Here is a 22,580-nt window from a genome sequence, read left to right as displayed (position 1 = left end):
TATACAAATTTTAGGATTATTTGTTCCAGCACTCTGAAAAAAGTGGATGGTATTTTGATGGGGATTGCATTGAATGTGTAGATTGCTCTAAGTAGCATAGACATCTTCACGATATTTGTTCTTCCAATCCATGAGCATGGAACGTTTTTCCATTTCTTTGTGTCTTCCTCAATTTCTTTCATGAGTATTTTATAGTTTTCTTAGTACAGATTCTTTGCCTCTTTGGTTAGATTTATTCCTAGGTATCTTATGGTTTTGGGTGCAATTGTAAATGGGATCGACTCCTTAATTTCTCTTTCTTCTGTCTTGTTGGTGTATAGGAATGCCACTGATTTCTGTGCATTGATTTTATATCCTGCCACTTTACTGAATTCCTGTGTGAGTTCTAGCAGTTTTGGGGTGGAGTATTTGGGGTTTTCCACATAAGGTATCATATCATCTGCAAGGAGTGAGAGTTTGACTTCTTCTTTGCCAATTCGGATGCCTTTGATTTCTTTTTGTTGTCTGATTGCTGTGGCTAGGACTTCTAATACTATGTTGAATAGCAGTGGTGGTAGTGGACATCCCTGCCGTGTTCCTGACCTTAGGGGGAAAGCTCTCAGTTTTTCCCCATTGAAAATGATATCGCTGTAGGTTTTTCATAGATGGCTTTTATGATATTGAGGTATGTACCCTCTATCCCTATACTCTGAAGAGTTTTGATCAAGAAAGGATGCTGTACTTTGTCAAATGCTTTTTCTTTTTTTTTCTTTTTTTAAATATTTATTTATTTTTTTTAAAAAAGATTTTATTTATTTATTTGACAGAGAGAGACACAGCGAGAGAGGGAACACAAGCAGGGGGAGTGGGAGAGGGAGAAGCAGGCTTCCCACCGAGCAGGGAGCCTGATGTGGGGCTCAATCCCAGGACCCTGAGATCATGACCTGAGCCGAAGGCAAACGCTTAATGGCTGAGCCACCCAGGCGCCCCTGTCAAATGCTTTTTCTGCATCTCTTGAGAGGATCATATGATTCTTGTTTTTTCTTTTGTTAATGTATTGTATCACATTGATTGATTTGCGGATGTTGAACCAACCTTGCAGCCCAGGGATAAATCCCACTTGGTCGTGGTGAATAATCCTTTTAATGTACTGTTTGATCCTATTGACTAATATTTTGGTGAGAATTTTTGCATCCATCTTCATCAGGGATATTGGTCTGTAATTCTCCTTTTTGATGGTGTCTATGTCTGGTTTGGGGATCAAGGTAATGGTGGCCTCGTAAAACGAGTTTGGAAGTTTTCCTTCCATTTCTATTTTTTGGAACAGTTTCAGAAGAATAAGTATTAATTCTTCTTTAAATGTTTGGTAGAATTCCCCTGGGAAGCCATCTGGCCCTGGGCTTTTTTTGGGAGATTTTTGATGACTGCTTCAATTTCCTTAGTGGTTATAGGTCTGTTCAGGTTTTCTATTTCTTCCTGGTTCAGTTTTGATAGTTGATACATCTCTAGGAATGCATCCATTTCATCCAGGTTATCTAATTTGCTGGCATGGAGTTGCTCGTAATATGTTCTTATAATTGTTTGTATTTCTTTGGTGTTGGTTGTGATCTCTCCTCTTTCATTCATGATTTTGTTGATTTGGGTCATTTTTCTTTTTGATAAGTCTGGCCACGGGTTTATCAATCTTGTTAATTCTTTCAAAGAACCAGCTCCTAGTTTTGTTGATCTGTTCTACTGTCCTGTTTCATTGATTTCTGCTCTGATCTTTATTATTTCTCTTCTCCTGCTGGGTTTAGGCTTTATTTGCTGTTCTTTCTCTAGCTCCTTTAGGTGTAGGGTTAGGTTGTGTACTTGAGACCTTTCTTGTTTCTTGAGAAAGTCTTGTATTGCTATATACTTTCCTCTTAGGACTGCCTTTGCTGCATCCCAAAGATTTTGAATAGTTGTGTTTTCATTTTCATTGGTTTCCATGAATTTTTTTAATTCTTCTTTAATTTCCTGGTTGACCCATTCATTCTTTAGTAGGATGCTCTTTAGCCTCCATGTATTTGAGTTCTTTCCGACTTTCCTCTTGTGATTGCATTCTAGTTTCAAAGCACTGTGGTCTGAAAATAGGCAGGGAATGATCCCAATCTTTTGGTACCGGTTGAGACCTGATTTATGACCTAGGATGTGATCTATTCTGGAGAATGTTCCCTGGGCAGTAGAGAAGAATGTGTATTCCGTTGCTTTGGGGTGGAATGTTCTGAATATGTCTGTGAAGTCCATTTGGTCCAGTGTGTCATTTAAAGTCTTTATTTCCTTGTTGATCTTTTGTTTAGATGATCTGTCCATTTCAGTGATGGGGTTGTTAAAGTCCTCCACTCTTATTGTATTGTTGTCCATGTGTTTCTTTGCTTTTGTTATTAATTGCCTTATATAGTTGGCTGCTCCCATGTTAGGGGCATAGATATTTACAATTGTTAGATCTTCTTGTTGGATAGACCCTTTAAGTAGGATATAATGTCCTTCCTCATCTCTTATTACAGTCTTTGGTTTAAAATCTAATTTGTCTGATACAAGGATTGCCACCCCAGCTTTCTTTTGGTATCCATTAGCATGGTAAATGGTTTTCCACCCCCTCACTTGCAATCTGGGTGTGTCTTTGGGTCTAAACTGAGTCTCCTGCAGACAGCATATCGATGGGTCTTATTTTTTAATCCAGTCTGTTAGCCTGTGTCTTTTGCTTGGGTCATTTAGCCCATTTACATTTGGGGTGACTATTGAAAGATATGAATTTAGTGCCATTGTATTGCCTGTAAGGTGACTGTTACCATATATTGTCTGTGTTCCTTTCTGGTCTATGTTGCTTTTAGGCTCTCTCTTTGCTTAGAGGACCCCTTTCAGTATTCCTTGTAGGGCTGGTTTTGTGTTTGCAAATTCCTTTAGTTTTTGTTTGTTCTGGAAGTTTTTATCTCTCCTTCTATTTTCAATGACAGCCGAGCTCGATAGAGTATTCTTGGCTGCATATTTTTCTCATTTAGTGCTCTGAATATATCCTGCCAGTCCTTTCTGGCCTGCCAGGTCTCTGTGGATAGGTCTGTTGCCAATCTAATGTTTCTACCATTTTAGGTTACATATCCCTTCTCCCAAGCTGCTTTCAGAATTTTCTCTTTGTCTCTGAGACTTGTAAGTTTTACTATTAGATGTCGGGGTGTTGACCTATTTTTATTGATTTTGAGAGGGGTTCTCTGTGCCTCCTGGATTTTGATGCCTGTTTCCTTCCCCAAATTAGGGAAGTTCTCTGCTATAATTTGCTCCAATATACCTTCTGCCCCTCTCTCTCTTTCTTCTTCTTCTGGGATCCCAATTATTCTAATGTTGTTTTGTCTTATGGTATCGCTTCTCTCTCGAATTCTGCTCTCGTGATCCAGTAGTTGTTTATCTCTTTTCCTCAGCTTCTTTATTTTCCATCATTTGATCTTCTATATCACTGATTCTCTCTTCTGCCTCATTTATCCTAGCAGTTTGCGCCCCCATATTTGATTGCACCTCATTAATAGCCTTTTTGATTTTGACTTGTTTAGATTTTAGTTCTTTTATTTCTCCAAAAAGGGTTTCTCTAATAACTTTCATGCTTTTTTCAAGCCCAGCTAATATCTTTAAAGTGATGATTCTGAATTCCAAATCCGACATCGTACTAATGTCCGTATTGAGTAAGTCCCTGGCAGTCGGTACTACTTCTTGTTCTTTATGTTGAGGTGATTTTTTCTGTCTTGTCATTTTGTCCAGAGGAGAATAGATGAATGAGAGAACAAAATGCTAACAGGGTAACAACTTCCCAAGAAAATATACTCTAAACAAATCAGAAAAGACCTGAAGCAGAAAGGGAAAGAGAGAAAAAGGAAAAAGAAAAAAAAAGATAAAGATCAAAACAAACAAAAACAGAACAAAACAAAACAAAAAACAATATGATCAAATATGATCAGGCTGGTGCATAGATCAGTGCCACACACTAGATTTTGGGTGTATTTTGGTCTGTTAGAAGAAAGTGCCTCCCAAAATTTTAAAGAAAGAAAAACATATATGTACAAAAATAAGGGTTGATATGATGAAGGGATGGAATATGATTGTAAAGATGAAAATTATAAAAAATTTTATGAAAGGAATTGATAAGTTGTTTGAAAAAAGAAAGAAGAGGATTTAAAAAAGAAAAGAAAAAAAGGAGAGAATGTGGTCAGGCAGGGGAGTAGAAAAAAAACATACACTAGAGATTTAGGGTATATTTTGATCTGTTAGAAGAAACTATCTCAAAATTTTAAAGAGAGAACAACTTATATATATATGCCAAAAATTCGGGTAACTACTATGAAGGGATAGAATATGACTCTAAAAATGAAAAATAAAAATGTTTTTTACAAAAGGGATTGATAAGATGTTGGTTGAAAAAGGGGAAAAGAGAAATTCAAAAAAAAAAGTTAAAAAATATTTAACTTTGAAAGACTAAAGAATCATGGTAAAAAAAAGCCATGGATTCTATGTGCAGTATTCCCCTAGCGTTGGAGTTCTGTCGTTCTCATTGATGGGTAAACTTGGTCTTGGCTGGCTGTTCTCGCTGATCTTCTGGGGGAGAGGCCTGTTGCCATGGTTCCCAAATGTCTTTGCCGGAGGTGGAATTGCCCCGCCCTTGCCCGGTCCAGGCTAAGTAATCTGCTCAGGTTTGCTCTCGGGAGCTTTTGTTCCCTGCACGCTTTCCGTACAGCTTTGGAGGCCGAGAGTGAAATGGCGGCCTCCCAATCTCCGGCCCGGAGTAGCCGAGAACTTGGGGCCCCGCTCCTCAGTGAGTCCCCAGAGAAAAGTAGTCAGTCACTCCCATCTCCCCGGTCTCCAGCTGTACTCTGTGCTCACCCGGCCGGTGACTGAACGTTTCTATCTCTGGCACCCGACTCGGTGTGGAGTCTCCAAACCCAGCAGATCCCTGCGGTGCGTTCCCATGCCGCTCCTCCCGGGGGAGGAAGGGGAGTGTCCCCGGATTTGCCACTTGTTGGGTCCCTGCTGGAGGAGCAGTGGCCCGACCATGCCGCGGATCATGGTTTATGGCAACCCTGAGCTGAGAGCCCGTGCCTCGGCTTGGTCTCTGCAGCCGGCTTCCCTGCTCTGATACCTGGGAGCTCTGCCGCACTCAGGCGCCCCCCGTCTTTCTGTGACCCCGAGGTCCTGAGACCACACTGTCCCGCGAGGGTTTCATCCCCAGCTTAGCCACTGTAGCAATGTCCCTCAGTGGAGCAGACTTCTAAAAGTTCCGACTTTGTGCTCCGCGGCTCTATCACTTGCCAGAAGCGGACGACGGAGGCACCTCCCCCGCTGTCTATCCTCCCAAATATCACCTCGGATTCACTTCTCCGCACGTCCTACCTTCCAGAAAGTGGTCGCTTTTCTGTTCAGAGAGTTGTTGCTATTCTTTTCTTCGATCTCCTGTTGAATTTGTAGGTGTTCAGAATGGTTTGATCCCTATCCAACTGAATTCCTGAGACCAGAGGAAATCCAGTTCTCCTATTCCTCTGCCATCTTGCTCTGCCCCCTTGGAGGCATTTTATTTCTTTTTATTGTCTGATTTCTGAGGCTAGGACTTCTCGTACTCTGTTTAACAGCATTGGTGGTAGTGGACATCCCTGCCATGTTCCTGACCTTGGGGGAAAAGCTCTCAGTTTTTCCCCATTGAAAATGATATTCACTGTGGTCTTTTATATATAGCTTTTATGATATTGAGGTATGCTCCCTCTATCCCTACACTGTGAAGAGTTTTAATCAGGAAAGGATGCTGTACTTTTTTTTTTTTTAATTTTATTTATTTGACAGAGAGAGACACAGCAAGAGAGGGGACACAAGCAGGGGGAGTGGGAGAGGGAGAAGCAGGCTTCCCACTGAGCAGGAAACTCGAGGTGGGGCTCCATCCCAGGACTCTGGGATCATGATCCGAGCCAAAGGCAGACGCTTAATGACTGAGCCACCTGGGCGCTCCAAGGATGCTGTACTTTGTTAAATACTTTTTCTGCATCAATTGAGAGGATCGTATGGTTCTTGTCCTTTCTTTTATTTATGTAGTGTATCACACTGATTGATTTTGAGGATGTTGAACCACCCTGGCAGCCCAGGAATAAATCCCACTTTTCCGTGGTGAATAATCCTTTTAATGTACTGTTGGGTCCTATTGGCTAATATTTTGATGAGAGTTTTTGCATCCGTATTCATCAGGGATATAGGTCTGTAATTCTCCTTTTTGGTGGGGTCTTTGGTTTTGAAATCAAGGTAATGCTGGCCTCATAGAACAAGTTTGGAAGTTCCCCTTCCATTTATATTTTTTGGAACAGTTTCAGAGGAATGGGTAGTAGTTCTTTAAATGTTTGGTAGAATTCTCTTGGGAAGCCGTCTGGCCCTGGGCTCTTGTTTTTTGGGAGATTTTTGATTACTGCTTCCATTTCCTTGCTGGTTATGGGTCTGTTCAGGTTTTCTATGTCTTCTTAGTTCAGTTTTGGTAGTTTATATGTCTCTAGGAATGCAGCCATTTCTTCCAGATTGTCTAATCATGAGAATATAGTTGCTCATAATATGTTCTTATAATTGTTTGTATTTCTTTGGTGTTGGTTTTGATCTCTCCTCTTTCATTTATGATTTTATTTATTTGCATCCTTTCTCTTTTCTTTGATAAGTCTGGCCAGGGCATTATCGATCTTATTAATTCTTTCAGAGAACCAACTCCTAGTTTCATTGATCTGTTCTACTTTTCTTTTGGATTCTATTTCATAGATTTCTGCTCTGATCTTTACTCCACCCCAAAATTGCTAGAACTCATACAGGAATTTAGCAATGTGGCAGGATATAAAATGAATGCACAGAAATCAGTGGCATTTCTATACACCAACAAGACAGAAGAAAGAGAAATTAGGGAGTCAATCTCATTTACAGTTGCACCCAAAACCATAAGATACCTACAAGTAAATCTAACCAAAGAGGCAAAGGATCTGTACTCAGAAAACTATAGAATACTCATGAAAGATATTGAGGAAGACACAAAGAAATGGAAAAACGTTCCATGCTCATGGATTGGGAGAACAAATATTGTTAAAATGTCTATGCCTAGAGCAATCTATACATTCAGTGCAATCCCTATCAAAATACCATCCACTTTTTTCACAGAGCTGGAACAAATAATCCTAAAATTTGTATAGAACCAGAAAAGACCTTGAATAGCCACAGGAATGTTGAAAAAGAAAACCAAAGCTGGGGGCATCACAGTCCCAGACTTTAAGCTCTACTACAAAACTGTCATCATCAAGACAGTATGGTACTGGCACAAAAACGGACACATAGATCAATGGAACAGAATAGAGACCCCAGAAATGGACCCTCAACTCTATGGTCAACTAATCTTTGGCAAAGATATCCAATGGAAAAAAGAGTCTCTTCAACAGATGGTGTTGGGAAAACTGGACAGCCACATGCAGAAGGATGAAAGTGGACCATTTCCTTGCACCATACACAAAAATAGACTCAAAATGGATGAAGGACCTAAATGTGAGACAGGAATCCATCAAAATCCTAGAGGAAAACATAGGCAGCAACCTTTGTGATCTTGGCCGCAGCAACTTCTTGCTGCACACATCTCCAAAGGGAAGGGAGACCACCACAGAAATGAACTATTGGGACTTCATCAAGGTAAAAACCTTTTGCATAGCAAAGGAAACAGTCAACAAAACCAAAAGATAGAATGGAGAAGATACTTGCAAATGACATATCAGATAAGGGACTAGTAACCAAAATCTATAAAGAACTTATCAAACTCAAAACCCAAGGAAAAAATGAAACAAGACAAAACCAGAGAGGGAGACAAAACCAGAGAGGGAGACAAACCATGAGACTCTTAATGTCAGGAAACAAACTGAGGGTTGTTGGAGTGGAGGGGGGTGGGAGGGATGGTGTGGCTGGGTGATGGACATTGGGGAGTTTATGTGTTGCAGTTAGCTCTGTATTATGTAAGACTGATGGATCACAGACCTGTACTCCTGAAACAAATAATACATTATATGTTAATAAAAATTAATAATAAACTACTGATATATACAGCAAAAAAACAAAAACAAAACGAAGAACAAAACTGGAGGATCACAATTCTGGACTTCAAGTTATATTATAAAGCTGTAATAAAGCAGTATAGTACTGGCCCAAAAATAGACACATAGATCAATGGAACAGAATAGAAAACCCAGAAATAAAGCCACAGTTATATGTTCAACTAATCTTTGACAAAGCAGGAAAGAGTATCCAATGGTAAGACAATCTCTTCAACAAATGTTGTTGGGAAAACAGGTCAGCTATATGCAACAGAATGAAACTGGATCACTTTATTATACCATACGCATGCACACAGAACCTCAAAATGGATTAAATTCTTCCTGTGGGACCTGAAACCATAAAAGTCCTAGAAGAGAGCACAGGCAGTAATTTCTCTGACTTTGGCTACAGCAATATTTTTCTAGGTATGTCTCCGGAGGTGTGGGAAACAAAAGCAAAAATAAACTGTGACTACATCAAAATAAAAAGCTTCTGCACAGCAAAGGAAACAGCAAAAGTAAAAGGCAACCTATGGAATGGGAAAAGATATTTGCAAATGACTTGTTCAATAAAGGGTTAGTATCCAAAATATATAAAGAATTTATAAAACTAAACAACCCCAAACCAAATAATCCAATTAAAAAATGGGCACACTGGGGCACCTGGCTGGCTCAGTCGGAGGAGCATGTGACTCTTGATCATGGGGTCATGAGTTCAAGCCCCATGTTGGGTGTAGAGATTACTTAATTTTTTTTTTTTTTTTTTTTAAGGCAGAAGACATCCAGGTGGCAAACAGACACATGAAAAGATGCTCAGTTATCACTCATCAGGGAAATGGAAATTGAAACCACAGTGAGGTATTGCCTTACAACTGTCAGAATGGCTAAAATCAACAACACAGACAGCAGGTGTTGGTTAGGATGTGGTGGTGGGAATGCAAACTGGTGCAGCCACTGTGGAAGACAGTATGGAGGTTCCTCAAAAAGTTGAAAATAGAACTACCTTATGATCCAACAATCATACTACTGCGTATTTACCCCCAAGATACAAAAGCACTAATTCAAAGGGATACATGCACCCCTATGTTTATTGTAGAATTATTTACAATAGCCAAACTATGGAAGCAGCCCAAGTGTCCATTGATAGATGAATGGATAAAGAAGATAAGGGTGTGTGTATATATTTACATATGTATATATGTGTGTATAAATTATGTGTCTGTATGTATATATATAGTGGAATATTATTCAGCCATAGAAAGAATGAAATCTTGCCATTTACACTGACATGGATAGAGCTAGAGAGTATAATGCTAAGTGAAATATGTCAGAGAAAGACAAATACCATATGATTTCACTCATGTGGAATTTAAGAAACCAAACAAATGGACAAAGGGAAAAAGGCAAACCAAGAAACAGACTTAACTACAGAGAACAAACTACTGGTTACCAGAGAGGAGGGCGGTGGGGGGATGGGTTAAATAGGTGATGGGAATTAAGGAGTACACTTACCGTAATGAGCACTGAGAAATGTATAGAATTGTTGAATCACTATATTGTACACCTGAAAGTAATATAATACTAAGTTAACTATACTAGAATTAAAATAATAAACTTAATAAAAAATAATGTCATGGTGGCATAAGAACATGTTTGTTTTGAGTGTCTCTGAAAACTCATTTTTTGGCACCTTTCTTGCTAAGTTTCAATTATCCTGCCTCTAATAAAATACTGAATCTCTAAAGCATGGTGATATCAGCAGTATTTAGAGCTTTAAAATGTAGGCATGTCTTGGGAAGAAACTTGCCTCTTTTTCCTCTGATATTAAACTCGGGTACTCTTTTCTGAAACTGTTAAATGGTAGGTAAGGATAACTAGGAGGATACAGTCCATCATTTCAGCCTTAAATTTATAAATATATATAATATATAAAAATGAAGTGACACAAATCAACTTCATTTCAGATCCAGATTTACAGGGAATCAGCCATGAAAAAGTCAAGTTTCTAGAACATTCTTCCTTATTGATTAGTTGGCATACGTAGAGTGCTGTGAAAGCTCTCCATTACCTTTTTTTAAATATTTTATTTGAGAGCATGAAAGAGCAAGAGCAGGGGGAGGGGCGGAGGGAGAGGGAGAAGCAGACTCCCTGTTGAGCAGGGAGCCCGATGCGGGGCTCAATCCCAGGACCCTGGGATCATGACCTGAACTGAAGGCAGACACTTAACGCTTAACCGACTGAGCCACCCAGGTGCCTCTCCATTATTTCTTGAACTCCAAGGTCTAGGAACTGTGGCTGATAATATCCTCTGGCCTCTTACCCAAGTGATATATAAAAGTTTTTCTTCTATAAAATTTTAAATATATAATTTCTTTAGTTGTATAATTTAAAATGTATCAATATATTAAATAGTTCACTGTTTAGAAGTTTTTAAAATAGTATTTGCTCATAATTCCAAACTATAACACAATGGCCATTATTTTAATTAATTTTTAACTTTTTTTTAAAGGCATGGTTTTATGAAGTATAATCAAATTATATTCAGTATTGTAACTTGGATTTTTTTCACTTAACAGTAAATCTTTAAGAGCTTTCCTAATTCACAGTATAGTATTGATAATATTAATTATTAAGATAATGTTAGTAGCAATATTTTTTATCAACCGATCATACTCTACCATTCTCTATTGTAGAACATGTCCATAGTTTCTACTTCTAGAGTAGTCATTGAAGCTGTACTTATAATACATTCACTCATAAAATGATCAGATAATTAAAAGTGAAAAGGGAAATTACATAGAAGAAAATGGCACAAAGCTGTGTAAATATCTTAAAAAGTTCATTTAGACATAACTGGAAAAGTTACTCTGTCATATCCATGACTTGGGAGGAAAAGCATAATATGTTTGTAGGTAAAAATTGGAAAGGTTAGAATGAAGTCCCACTTGAGGTAGGAAGCTGAGACCGTCTCTGATTAAAGCCTGAACCTTGAGCATCCTGCACTCTGCAAGAAAGCTTGTTCCTCAGGCCCTAGTTGGGTAAGAAAAGTGTGGAGGCCGATCTACTTCTGGGACTGGTTTTTCATCTTTATCGTGTGTATGATCTTGGCCAAGTCACTTTATTTCTCTGGGCTAGTTGCATCTTATTTAAAAAACAGATCATATGTCTTAGATACTTGCCAACATTCCTTAATTCTGTGATTTGTTAACATCGTACCTGTTTAACATTGCTCTGAGTGGTCTGGAATTAGGAAAATTAATAAGACTTACAGGGTGGAGGAAACTTAATTTTGATGAAGGCAGACGTTTCCCAGAACAGATAAATAAGAAGGCCCAGTGCAACTTGCTTTAAAACATTTTTATGTCTCTCCCGACAATTCATATTTACTGTTAAGACAGCATGTCTTTCTGAATTGAAAATCTGGCTAGGAATAGAGATGCTTTCAATTCATTGAAAACTCAATTGGTGGATGGCTGTGACTTCTTTTTGGCTGGCTCCATTTTATCCTGCTGAGAAGTCAATGCTTGGTCATCTGTAAACCCATCATTTTCATTTATAACAATAGTAATAAGAGGGGAATTGATGTGGGAAGCAGGTGCCTTGGTAGCTCTTAAGAAGGTCTTAGAAGCTGGTTCATAGACCAGCTATTGCATGGATGACAAATATTGTAGCTTAAGTTTCTAGCTCAATCCTATTTTCAAAGGAAACTTCTCTCAGGATGTGTAAATGTGCAAGTCTATGTTTCCTAACCCTCATAACCCATGTCTCTCCTGAGACCTCAGAGTCAGTCATTCTCTTTGTCCATCCACTCTAGTGTGTAGACATATACACATGAAAGAAAGATGCTTCTAGCCAAGTTGATAAGCCTTGGTACAAATCGAAAGAGCATTACATTCATTTCAGGGCAACTCAGTTACAGTCTCAGATCAGCCACTTACTAGCTCTGTGGCCTTGGATAATTTATCAAGCCCCTCCGTTTTCAGTAAAATGAGGCCTTTGGCTAGAGAATCTCCAAGATCTACAGAATTATACTTTCAGAAGTATAAGGCCTGAGACATAAATAAATGCAGGCCTGGCCCCAGGCACATTGGTAAGGCAAGACATACTATTTGCCTCTGGAATTTCCTCCTTCCTTTCTGTACACCTCATCATTCATTCACTTTTCCTACTTCCAGTCTCCTTAGCATCTGGCACTTAGTTGAATTCTGCTGCCCCCTGCTGGCAGGCCCCTTTCAGCAGTAGATTAGCAGTTTTATGACATTTCCGCAGCCATTTTGCCCACTTAGCATATTCATATGCTAGCCATTCTTCAACATTCAGGTTAAATGCTTTCTTCATGAAGCCATATTTGATTCCCTCATCTAATACTAATCTCTCCAATCGACTATCTTCCATAGCCACTTGTTTCTTAAGTAAATGGTATTTATTCTTGCTTTGTAGGTGTAAATAATATTTCTTTTACTGGATTATAGTCTCTCTTAGGGCAGAATTTATATCCCAATTCCTGATATATCTGTTAAATGAGTGAATGAATGACTGAGGGAATTAGTGAGTTGAATGAGTGAATTAATTCATCACTGTATTCCCACTTGGTACTATGGTGTTCAGTAGTAGACTCTCAATAAATATTGATACATGAACAATTCTGCTTTTCCCATCATTCCCATAGGTCCTTTCTAGGTAAACTAGCTTCTTAATGTCTGATTAATGAAGTTATTAGCTGATATGTTGCTGCTCAGAAAGGAATTTGTGTTTTATAGCAGATTCAAAGGTGTGACTCTTCAATGGTATACATTTCAGATAATGGACTAGAAGAGGTTTATGGGATGTGTGGTGCATGTGGTCAACAGACAGGAAGTGATTCCATCTACCATGCAGGTGCCTGTCCCTCAGCCTCTGTAGAAAGCTGGTCTCATTTACTTGTATTAACTTTTAATTTGTTATGTAAAACAAAGACATCCAGCTACTGTTGTGTTCTCTTGCAAACATTTTTTCCATTCACCTGCAGTGTTTATTTTTGCTATCTTGGCCATGAATCTATAAGCTACATTGAAGAAGGAAGACTGAGATTATCCCAGAGAATGGAGATCTGGTGTTCTTAATCTCTTCCACAGTATCTTCCTGGAACTCATGAAGCAGTGCTCACTTATATTCACTCTTGAGGGTGTAGTGGGTAGTCTCTTTCAATGCCAGTGGGAGATGAGGGAGACTCTTAGGATGTCTCTCCTAATGAATAGCACAGTCTTTATCTTTTTGGATTATATCTGAACAGCCTCACCTCCTCCAAACATACAATTCTGATAGCTCTGCCTCACCCACCACCATACACTGTGTCTTTCCTATGATGTATGCCAAAACAGATGGTAGATGGTAAGAACAATGCAAATCCAGAAGGCCTGGTTATTTTGTGACTATTTTCTGTGGATTATATTTCTCAGATTCTAGAAGACCAAGTACATCTAAATAATTTGGTATAATGCCCAACAGAGTACCATGAGTGAACTGACAATGAATGACTAGTGATGAGAATGGAGGTTTGCAAATACAACATCCAAGAAACCAGGGGAGATTGTGTGTGTGTGTGTGTGTGTGTATTTCTTTATTCATCCATCCATCAATGGTCATACGTTCTTTCCATATCTTGGCTATTGTAAATAAGGCTACAGTGAACATGGGAGTACATATATCTTTTCAAGTTAGTGTTTTCATTTGGATAAATACTCAGATGCAGAATTACTGGATCATATGGTAGTTTCATTTTTAATTTTTTGAGGAAACTCCATACTGTTTTCCGTAGTGGTTGCACCAATTTACATTCCCACCAGCAGTTCACAAGAGTTCCCTTTTCTCCACATCTTTTCCAACATTTGTCATTTGTTGTCTTTTTTTTTTTTTTTAAGACTGATTGATTTAAGAAATCTCTACACCCAACGTGGGGCTCAAACTCACAACCCTGAGATCAAGAGTCACATGCTCCACCAACTGAGCCAGCCAGGTACCCCTTCTTGTCTTTGATGGTAGCCATTTTGACAGATGGTAGGTGATATCTCATTGTGTTTTTGATTTGCATTTCCCTGATAATTAATGATGGTGAACATCAGGGTCCCTGGGTGACTCAGTCGGTTAAGTGGCTGCCTTCAGCTCAGGTCATGATTCCAGGGTCCTGGGATTGAGTCCCACGTTGGGGTTCTTGCTCAGTTGGGAGCTTGCTTCTCCCTCTGCCTACTGCTCTTCCTGCTTATGCGCACATGTGTGCTCTCTGTCAAATAAATAAAATCTTTAAAAGAAAAATGATGGTGAGCATCTTTTCATGTACCTGTGGCTATCTAGATATCTTAGAAAAATGTCCACTCTGATCTTTTGCCCATTTTTAAATTGGATTATTTGTTTTTTTGTTACTGAGTTGTAGGAGTTCTTCATATATTTTTTAGATATTAACTCCTAATCAGATATATGATTTGCGGTTAGTTTCTTCAACTCAGGTTGCCTTTTCATTTTGTTGATGATTTCCTTTGTTGCGCAGAAGCTTTTTAGTTTGATGTAGTCTCACTTGTTTATTTTTGCTTTTGTTGCTTTGGCTATTGGTTCAAAAAATCATCACCATTAGACCTTTGCCTATGTTTTCTTTTAGGAGTTTTACAGTTTCAGGCCTTTTGTTAAGTCTTTAATCTATTTTGAGTTAATTTTTGTGTACAGGTTGCCTTTTTATTTTGTTGATGATTTCCTTTGTTGAACAGAAGCTTTTTAATTTGATGTAGTCTCACTTGTTTATTTTTGCTTTTGTTGCTTTGGCTATTGGTTCAAAAAATCATCACCATTAGACCTTTGCCTATGTTTTCTTTTAGGAGTTTTACAGTTTCAGGCCTTTTGTTAAAGTCTTTAATCTATTTTGAGTTAATTTTTATGTATGGTCTAAGAGAGTGACCCAGTTTTGTTCTTTTGCATGTGGCTATCCAATTTTTCCAAGACCATTTATTGAAGAAACTGTTCTTTCCGCATTATATGTCCTTGGCTCCTTTGTCATGAATCATGGACCACTCCGGGAAACAAACAGGATTTCAGAGAGGACGGGGGTCGGGGGATGGGTTAGCCTGGTGATGGGTATTAAGGAGGACACATATTGCATGGAGCACTGGGTGTTATACGCAAACAATGAATCATGGAACACTACATCAAAAACTAATGATGTACTGTAGGGTGATTAACATAACATTTAAAAAAAAGTCTATTTTGTCTGATGTAAGTGTAGCTATCCCAGCTTTCTTTTCATTTCCGTTTGCACGGAATATCTTTTTCCATCCTTCCCTTACAATCTGTGTGTCTTCTCATATATAAAGTGTATCTCTTGTAGGCAACTTGTAGGGTCTTGTTTTTTTAATCCATTCAGCCATTCTGTCTTTTGATTGGAGAGTTTAGTCCATTTACATTTAAAGTATTTATTGATAGGTTTGTGTGCTTATTGCCATTTTGCTAATTGTTTTCTAGCTGTTCTTATAGTTTCTCTCTCTACCTTTCTTCTCTTGCTCTCTTCCTTTGTGGTTTGATGATTTTCTTTAGTGGTATGCTTATATTCCTTTCTCTTTATCTTTGTTTTTTTTGTGTGTGTGTGGTCACTATGAGGCTTACATATAATATATCTATAACAGTCTGTTTTAAGTTGATGATAACTTAAGTTTGATCCCATTCTAAAGCTCAACCCCCCTCATGTTTTGCCCCCCCTTACCTCCTCTCCTATGTTTTAATGTTTTTGATGTCACATTTTACATCTTTTTATCTTGTGTATCCTTTAATTATTGTAATTATAGTTAATTTAAGCAATCCACTATCTTTACTATATATTTATTTTTGTAGTGAGACTTACTCTTTCATATGTGTTCTGTTATAATTAGGACTCTTTTCAGCTTAAAGAAGTCCCTTTAACATTTCTTATAAGGCTAGTTTAGTAGGAATGAATTTCAGCTTTTGCTTGGTTGACAAACTCTTTATCTCTTCTTCAGTTCTGAATGATAATTTTGCTGAATACAGTATTCTTCGTGGAAGGTTTTGGTTTTTGGTTTTTTGTTTGTTTTTTCTCTTAGCACTTTGAATATATCATGCTGCTTCCATCAGGCCTGCAAAATTTGTACTGAAAAATCGGCTGAATAGTCTAATGGGGGTTCCCTCATCTATGGAGGTTTAGACTTCTTCTGATGGTGAAAACATAACCATTTCTTAATGTCTTAATGTTCTTCCTGTGGTAATTCCAGAATGTTTTTTATTGTAGGTCTATGCTGTAAGTACAGTCACAAAGGAGTTGTTGATAATTACCCAGTCTGGGCCCTTTTACCAAGCCTTTGATTTTCCATGAGTTGATTTTCAGTTGCAGACTTTGTGCATGTTTGTAACCTTTGACCCCTCAACTTATCATTTTTGAAGGAATCAGAAAAATAACACTGGTGGCATTTGAAAGGATAAAATTAGAAATTACTGAATACTTTAATGAAGTCTGGTTTTTCGCCTATAAAATGGCATGATAATATTTTCACCATGAGAGCAAAATGAACTAATGTATGGGAAGCCACTCTGTAAATTATAAACTGCCTTATAAACTTACTATATTTTTATTATAAAATGGAGATACGCTTTCATCTCCAGTTTTTGTTACTTTGCCTTTCTGTCCAGTAATCATATATGTGCATGGTAGCACTGAGAAGATTGCTTTAAAATCTATTATATCTTATTATCTATTATATTTACTATTATCTATTCTTTATTTTACTACTATCTGAATGTTAGACTTCTATGTAGAATTCACTTGTAGTTTGGGATCATTTAGTTATCCAGAGAGACAGAAATGTGGTTAACTGTTCCTTTTTAGGACTAGATCCATTAGTAAAGGGAGATAAACCTCATCATATTTGTTACTATATATGGATGCTACAATGAGTTCATCTATGACTTTATGAACAACTAGAGTGGAATGCCAAATGTAGGAATATTTGTTTTAGGTTTCTTTTTTATTTTTAATTTTATTTATTTATTCATTAAAAAAAATTTTTTTTAATTTATTTATTTGAGAGAGAGAATGAGATAGAGCATGAGAGGGGGGAGGGTCAGAGGGAGAAGCAGACTCCCTGCTGAGCAGGGAGCCCGATGTGGGTCTCGATCCCAGGACTCCAGGATCATGACCTGAGCCGAAGGCAGTCGCTTAACCAACTGAGCCACCCAGGTGCCCTATTTATTCATTCTTAAGATTTTATTTATTTAACAGAGAGAGAGAGAGAGAGACAGCGAGAGAGGGGACATAAGCAGGGGGAGTGAGAGAGGGAGAAGCAGGCTTCCTGCCGAGCAGGGAGCCCAATGCAGGGCTCGATCCCAGGACCCCGGGACCATGACCCGAGCTGAAGGCAGACGCCTAACGACTGAGCCACTTGTTTTAGGTTTCTTACCTCAGCCTTCTGGTGTCAGTTTGATTTAATCTGAGAAAGGTCAAGTAAATCCAGCACAGAGGAGGGCTGCTTTGTGAGGATGGATTGAAAAAATGAGAATTCTTTAGCCTAGATAGATACTTAACAATGGGATATGTGATCTAAATCAATAAAATGGTGAAGAGTTGGGATTTTTTTCATTACCTCCAAAACAGTACTCTTTAAAACTTTAAGCATTAGGACTTAGATTCCACTATCCATTCCATCAAACCTGAAACTTGAAAGTAATTTTTTTCTAAAACTTTTCTGATTATAGATATAATATGTTAAAGTCTAGAAAATTCAGTGAGTACAGTTAAAAAAAATCTATAACCCTACATAATAAAGATCATTGTTATTAATCATCATTGTGAATAGTCTTTTCAAGCTTTGTTTTGTTTTTATATCTGAATCTAGATACCTATACCTACTTGTATGTACAACTTTTGATGTTCAAAATTAAGACCATATAGTTTTTATTACCTAAATTAAGAACATTTTCTCATTGTCACAGGCACATAAGTATCCATTATTTATATGATCCATATATATTTTTTTAAGTGGGGGCTTGAACTTACAACCCTGAGATCAAGACCTGTAAATGAGCTGAGACCAAGGGTCAGATGCCCAAACGACTGAGCCACCCAGGCGCCTCAAAATTAAGGACATTTCCTCATTGTCACATGCACATAAGTTAAACATCCATTATTTAGATGAATCATAATTTATCTGTGCCCTATTTTTGGACATTCCAAGTTGTCTTCCAATTTTTGCTCTTATACATAATGGGACAGTGAAAAGAGCCTTACATGTAGTTTTTTGTGTGTATAATTGACACACAGTGTTAGTTTTAGGTGTACAACATAGTGATGCATTATGCCATGCTCACTACAAATGTAGCTACCATCTGTTTCCATAGAACACTATTACAATTAGCATTGACTATATTCCCTGTGTCTCTGTGACTTATTCGTTCCATAACTGGAAGCCTGTGTGTTGCACTCCCTTTCATCCATTTTTCCCATCCTCCCACCCACCCTGCCTCCTGGCAACCATCAGTATGATCTCTGTATTTATAGATCTGATTCTGCTTTTTATTTGTTCATTTGTTTTACTTTTTAGATTCCACATAAAGGTGAAATCATATGGTATTTATCTTTCTTAGCCTAACTTACTTCACTTACAATATCCTCTAGGTCCATCCATGTTGTCACAAATAGCAAGATCTCATCCTTTTTTTTTAATAGCTGAGTCATATTCCAGTGTGTGTGTGTATGTGTGTACACGCACATACCACCTCTTCTTTATCCATTCATCTAGCCATGTATGTAAAAATTCATGTGAAATTTTCTAACTCTTTTGTTATAGACAGTGCCTAAAAATGGAATAGCATGGTCAAAGATACCATAGTTTCAAGGATTTTTGAAACATACTACCAGATTGTCCTCCAGAAGAGTGCATTGAGAGTTCTCAGTGTCATACTACTCTACCACTGTCTTACCAGCTCATCAGGTACTGTCTACTTTAAGCACTGACTGCAAATTATGTTCCCCTCACTATCATAGCCTTAGATAACATCTTATCATTTCTTCACTGGTTTGCTCCAACAACCTCTAGTCTTGACTTTCTCCACAGCATTCTCCATGTTTTCAACATGATCTTTCTCAAACAGGAATCTTATCACATCAGTTTGATGGCTCCTTTATAGTCTTCACATGAACCTACACACTCTACCATGTATGCAGAGCTCATTGGATTTGCAGTCCCAACCTCTCCAGCCTCATCTGTAGATACCTGCCCACTTACTTACAGTCTTGATTTAGTCCTCTTTAATTATGGTAGAAGGCTTCTGATCTGAGGCATGGTTTTTTAATCAAAAATATTGGTTAAAATGGGGGGGGGACAAAAAATGATACAAGTTAAAATTTTTATTTTAACTTAAAACATACAACTGCACAATGTTTGCTAATCTCTTGATGCAGGGCCAAGGCCTTTGCCTTGAATGTGGTTCCACTTGTCAAGGTCCTTCTTGTGTAACCATACCCATAATATGTTACTTACGATTCCAGTTTGGGTTTCTTTCACATAGAGTGAATTCAAGAGCAGAATCTTCTAGGTTGTTATGATATATTTTCCTGTCATTTGTGGCTATCTCATGCTTGATTTCCAGTATTTTTTTTTTTTTTGGAGGCTAGTCTTTTTTACTTCTTCCAAAAGATTCAACCTAGTTTTCATGGAAAAAATAACTCTTTTGGTATATATTCATATTTCATTGGCTTTATGATATTTAATTAAATGACATGATTGTTAAACCAAACACAACTGCCATACATAGGTTAGAAAGAAACATGAGCGGATCTTGGCAACATATCCCTTAACTGGGGGAAGTATTAAGTGCCCTGGCCCGCTGGAGAGAAGCCACGAGGCCGAGAATATTTGGCTTGGCACAAGTGTCACTGAGCATGTCTTTCAGAGGGAATTGAGAGTATTTATTAATTCAGGAATTGGTTCAGTGGAGGTTAGTAAAAGGAGTTTTTCACTAACAGTTTTTCACTGTGCTTACAGTCTCTTAAAAATAAGTCATGGTCTATCCCTCTATATCTTTGGCCTGCTAGTTGCTCTCAGATCCTTGCAAATTAACCTCTGGTATCATGGCTTCTTTAGAAAGTTTTCTTTTTCGTAGCCCTTCCCCTTCCAGCTACTTGCTCCTTCTGTTTGCTCACTTAGCGCCATTTGATTTTCCTTGTTAGAATGCCTATTATAATTCCCTTGGTTAAAGTGTCCATATATTAGGCTTATAAGCCCAATGAGACCAGGGGTCATGTCACTTATCTCTAATTCCCTAGCATCTGACACAGTCTTGGCTTTCAGAAAGTATTGGATAAATGAGCTTGAATTTATTCTTTTTTCAGCAAATGATATAAGCTGTAAATATAAATAGCACACATCCTCACATTAAGATACATTTATTATTTCTAAAATTTGAATAGATTACAACAGATGTGTTTTCTGAATAGCAGTTATTGAATTGATGGCATATCTTAAAAATCATAGAAATGAGAGTTAAGAAAGTTTAGATCACTTCAGGGACAGCTAAACCTTAATGAGCATAGTCACTAAGTATAACATTGAGTGTAATATTCTTTCATAAGCACCCCTCCGTGCTGTTGTCAGAATCTGTGTTCTGGGCTGAAGTAACCAGTACAACATTTCTTTTTAACTTTTAAGTCCTAAGGGTGGTTCCAGGGTAGGGAGGTTGTGAAGCTTCACAGGTAAGAACATGAACACTGGAATCCAAGTGCTTGGGGTCATATCTTGGCCTTGCCTCTTACTCTATGCCCTTGAACAAGTCAGGTCCTCACTTTTTCATCTGTAAGACTGAGAAAATTATAATTTCTAGATGATCCATAAAAAATACTTAGAGCTGCTTGGCACGCAATATGCCTTCAGTTTGTGTTCTCATTTGCTGTTGCTATTATTGTGATACTAAAGAATTCATAAAAGTGATCCTATAAATAGTATAATCACAGAAGGATTCATAAAAATGCTTTTATAAATAGTATCATCCCTCCTGCACACTCACTGCACAGAATCCAAAGAGGTAGCTGTAGGTGGGTAGATATTTGGAATCTATCATTTACTAGCCTTAACATTCTGGGCTATATTCTTAACATCTCTTAGCCTTGATTTTTTTTTTTTTAACCTATAAAATGGAGATAATTACAATGCAAGACTTAGAGGGTTATTATTGATATTAAATTGTAGGATGTATGGAAAGTATAGTTCCTGGAAGATAATAACTGCTCAATAAATGTTATATATCTCTGGCAGTTATAACTGATAGTCACAGTCTATAACTGAATTTTTTTCACATCATGAGCCTCCATTTTCTCCATTGGCATAAAAATAAATCTTGCCAATTTATGATAACTTCAGAGAATTCCAGACTTTTCCCATCGATCTCTAGTTTGAGTAAATAATCTTTCCTTGTATCTTATATTTTTCTTCTCCCTTAGAGTGAGGTTCGGGGACTAGGTGTTCTGATATCTGTGACACTTCAGTTCAAATATAGAGTTCCCAGTGGTTTGGCTCTGAGTGCACAACTAAAAATTTTCATTCCCCTTCTGCCTCCTGGACTCCAGATTCTGCAGCTACCTTTGGTTTCCTGGAGCCTGGTCTACCTGCTTCATATCTAGTACTTTGGGGGAAATTTTTGGTATTCTCTAGCATCTTGCTAGAGAGCCCAGAACCTGTAAGAACCCCCATAAATTTCCATGCTAGCCCTGTGCTGCCATGGCTCTTGGATCCCTCAGGATCTTGCTGGGTGCTGAGCTGCTGTCAGAGCTGATGAATTACCTGGGGTTTTCATTGATTCATCCTCCATCCACCTGGACTTAGAGTGCAGATGGGTAGAGAAGTCCTCTATTCCTTCTCAGAAACCCAGAATAGCATTTAACTCTTAGTCTTTGTGCATTATTTTTCTATTTCTGCCCTAACAAATCACTAGACATTTAGGAGCTCAAAACCAAGTCCAGGTTGACTTGGTTGACTTGTCAGGCTCAAGTTTCACAAGGCTGAAATGAAGGTCTACTTCAGGCTTACCAGATTGTTGACATAATACTTTCTTGACTTTGTAGGACTGAGATCCCCATTTACTTGTTGGCTGTCAGCGGGAAGTTGTTCTCAGCTTCTAGAGGCCACCCACATTCCTTAGCTTGTGGCTTCCTTCCTTAATCTTCAAAGCCAGCAATAATGGTTTGAGTCCTCACATTTTGAATCTCTCCAAACTCCCCTTCTGTGTCATCTTTCCTGACTTTTTCCATTCATTTCTCTGACTTCTCTGCTTTTCAGGGCTCAGGTGATCATTATCTGGCCCACCCAGATAATCTCCCTGTTTTGGGGTCAGCTGATGAGTAACTTTAATTCCAGATAATCTCCCTGTCTTAGGGTCAGCTGACGAGTAACTTTAATTCCATCTGCAAAGTCTCTGCAACACTACTTAGATTTAGTTGTGGATTGAGTAGCCAAGGAACAGAAAACTGGGGTAGGGGTACATCTTTAGAAT

At 38.1% G+C, this 22,580-nt stretch overlaps 1 protein-coding gene across 31 annotated transcripts in view; it reads left to right on the top strand.

Annotated features, from left to right (window-relative positions):
• TMEM108 (transmembrane protein 108) overlaps positions 1 to 22,580 on the top strand; it is a 695,879-nt gene that overhangs the window by 370,590 nt on the left and 302,709 nt on the right. For 10 of the 31 annotated variants that reach the window (XM_064587603.1, XM_064587573.1, XM_064587561.1 and 7 more), the window contains one exon: positions 8,841 to 8,927. The exons of 16 other annotated variants lie outside the window; for them this stretch is intronic. The gene's annotated coding sequence lies outside the window, so the exon portion shown is untranslated. Of the gene's footprint in view, positions 1 to 8,840; positions 8,928 to 13,969; positions 14,106 to 22,580 lie in introns of all 31 variants that reach the window. 5 more of the 31 variants (XM_064587713.1, XM_064587663.1, XM_064587706.1 and 2 more) reach the window with 4 other exon arrangements.

The sequence above is a fragment of the Mirounga angustirostris genome, unplaced genomic scaffold (assembly GCF_029215605.1).
Source record: "Mirounga angustirostris isolate CCGP_5_RB_7025 unplaced genomic scaffold, mMirAng1.0.hap1 SCAF_1, whole genome shotgun sequence".
Classification (NCBI taxonomy): domain Eukaryota; kingdom Metazoa; phylum Chordata; class Mammalia; order Carnivora; family Phocidae; genus Mirounga; species Mirounga angustirostris.
The sequence above is the reverse complement of the archived record's forward strand: the minus strand, read 5'-3'. Positions and strand labels throughout refer to the sequence as shown.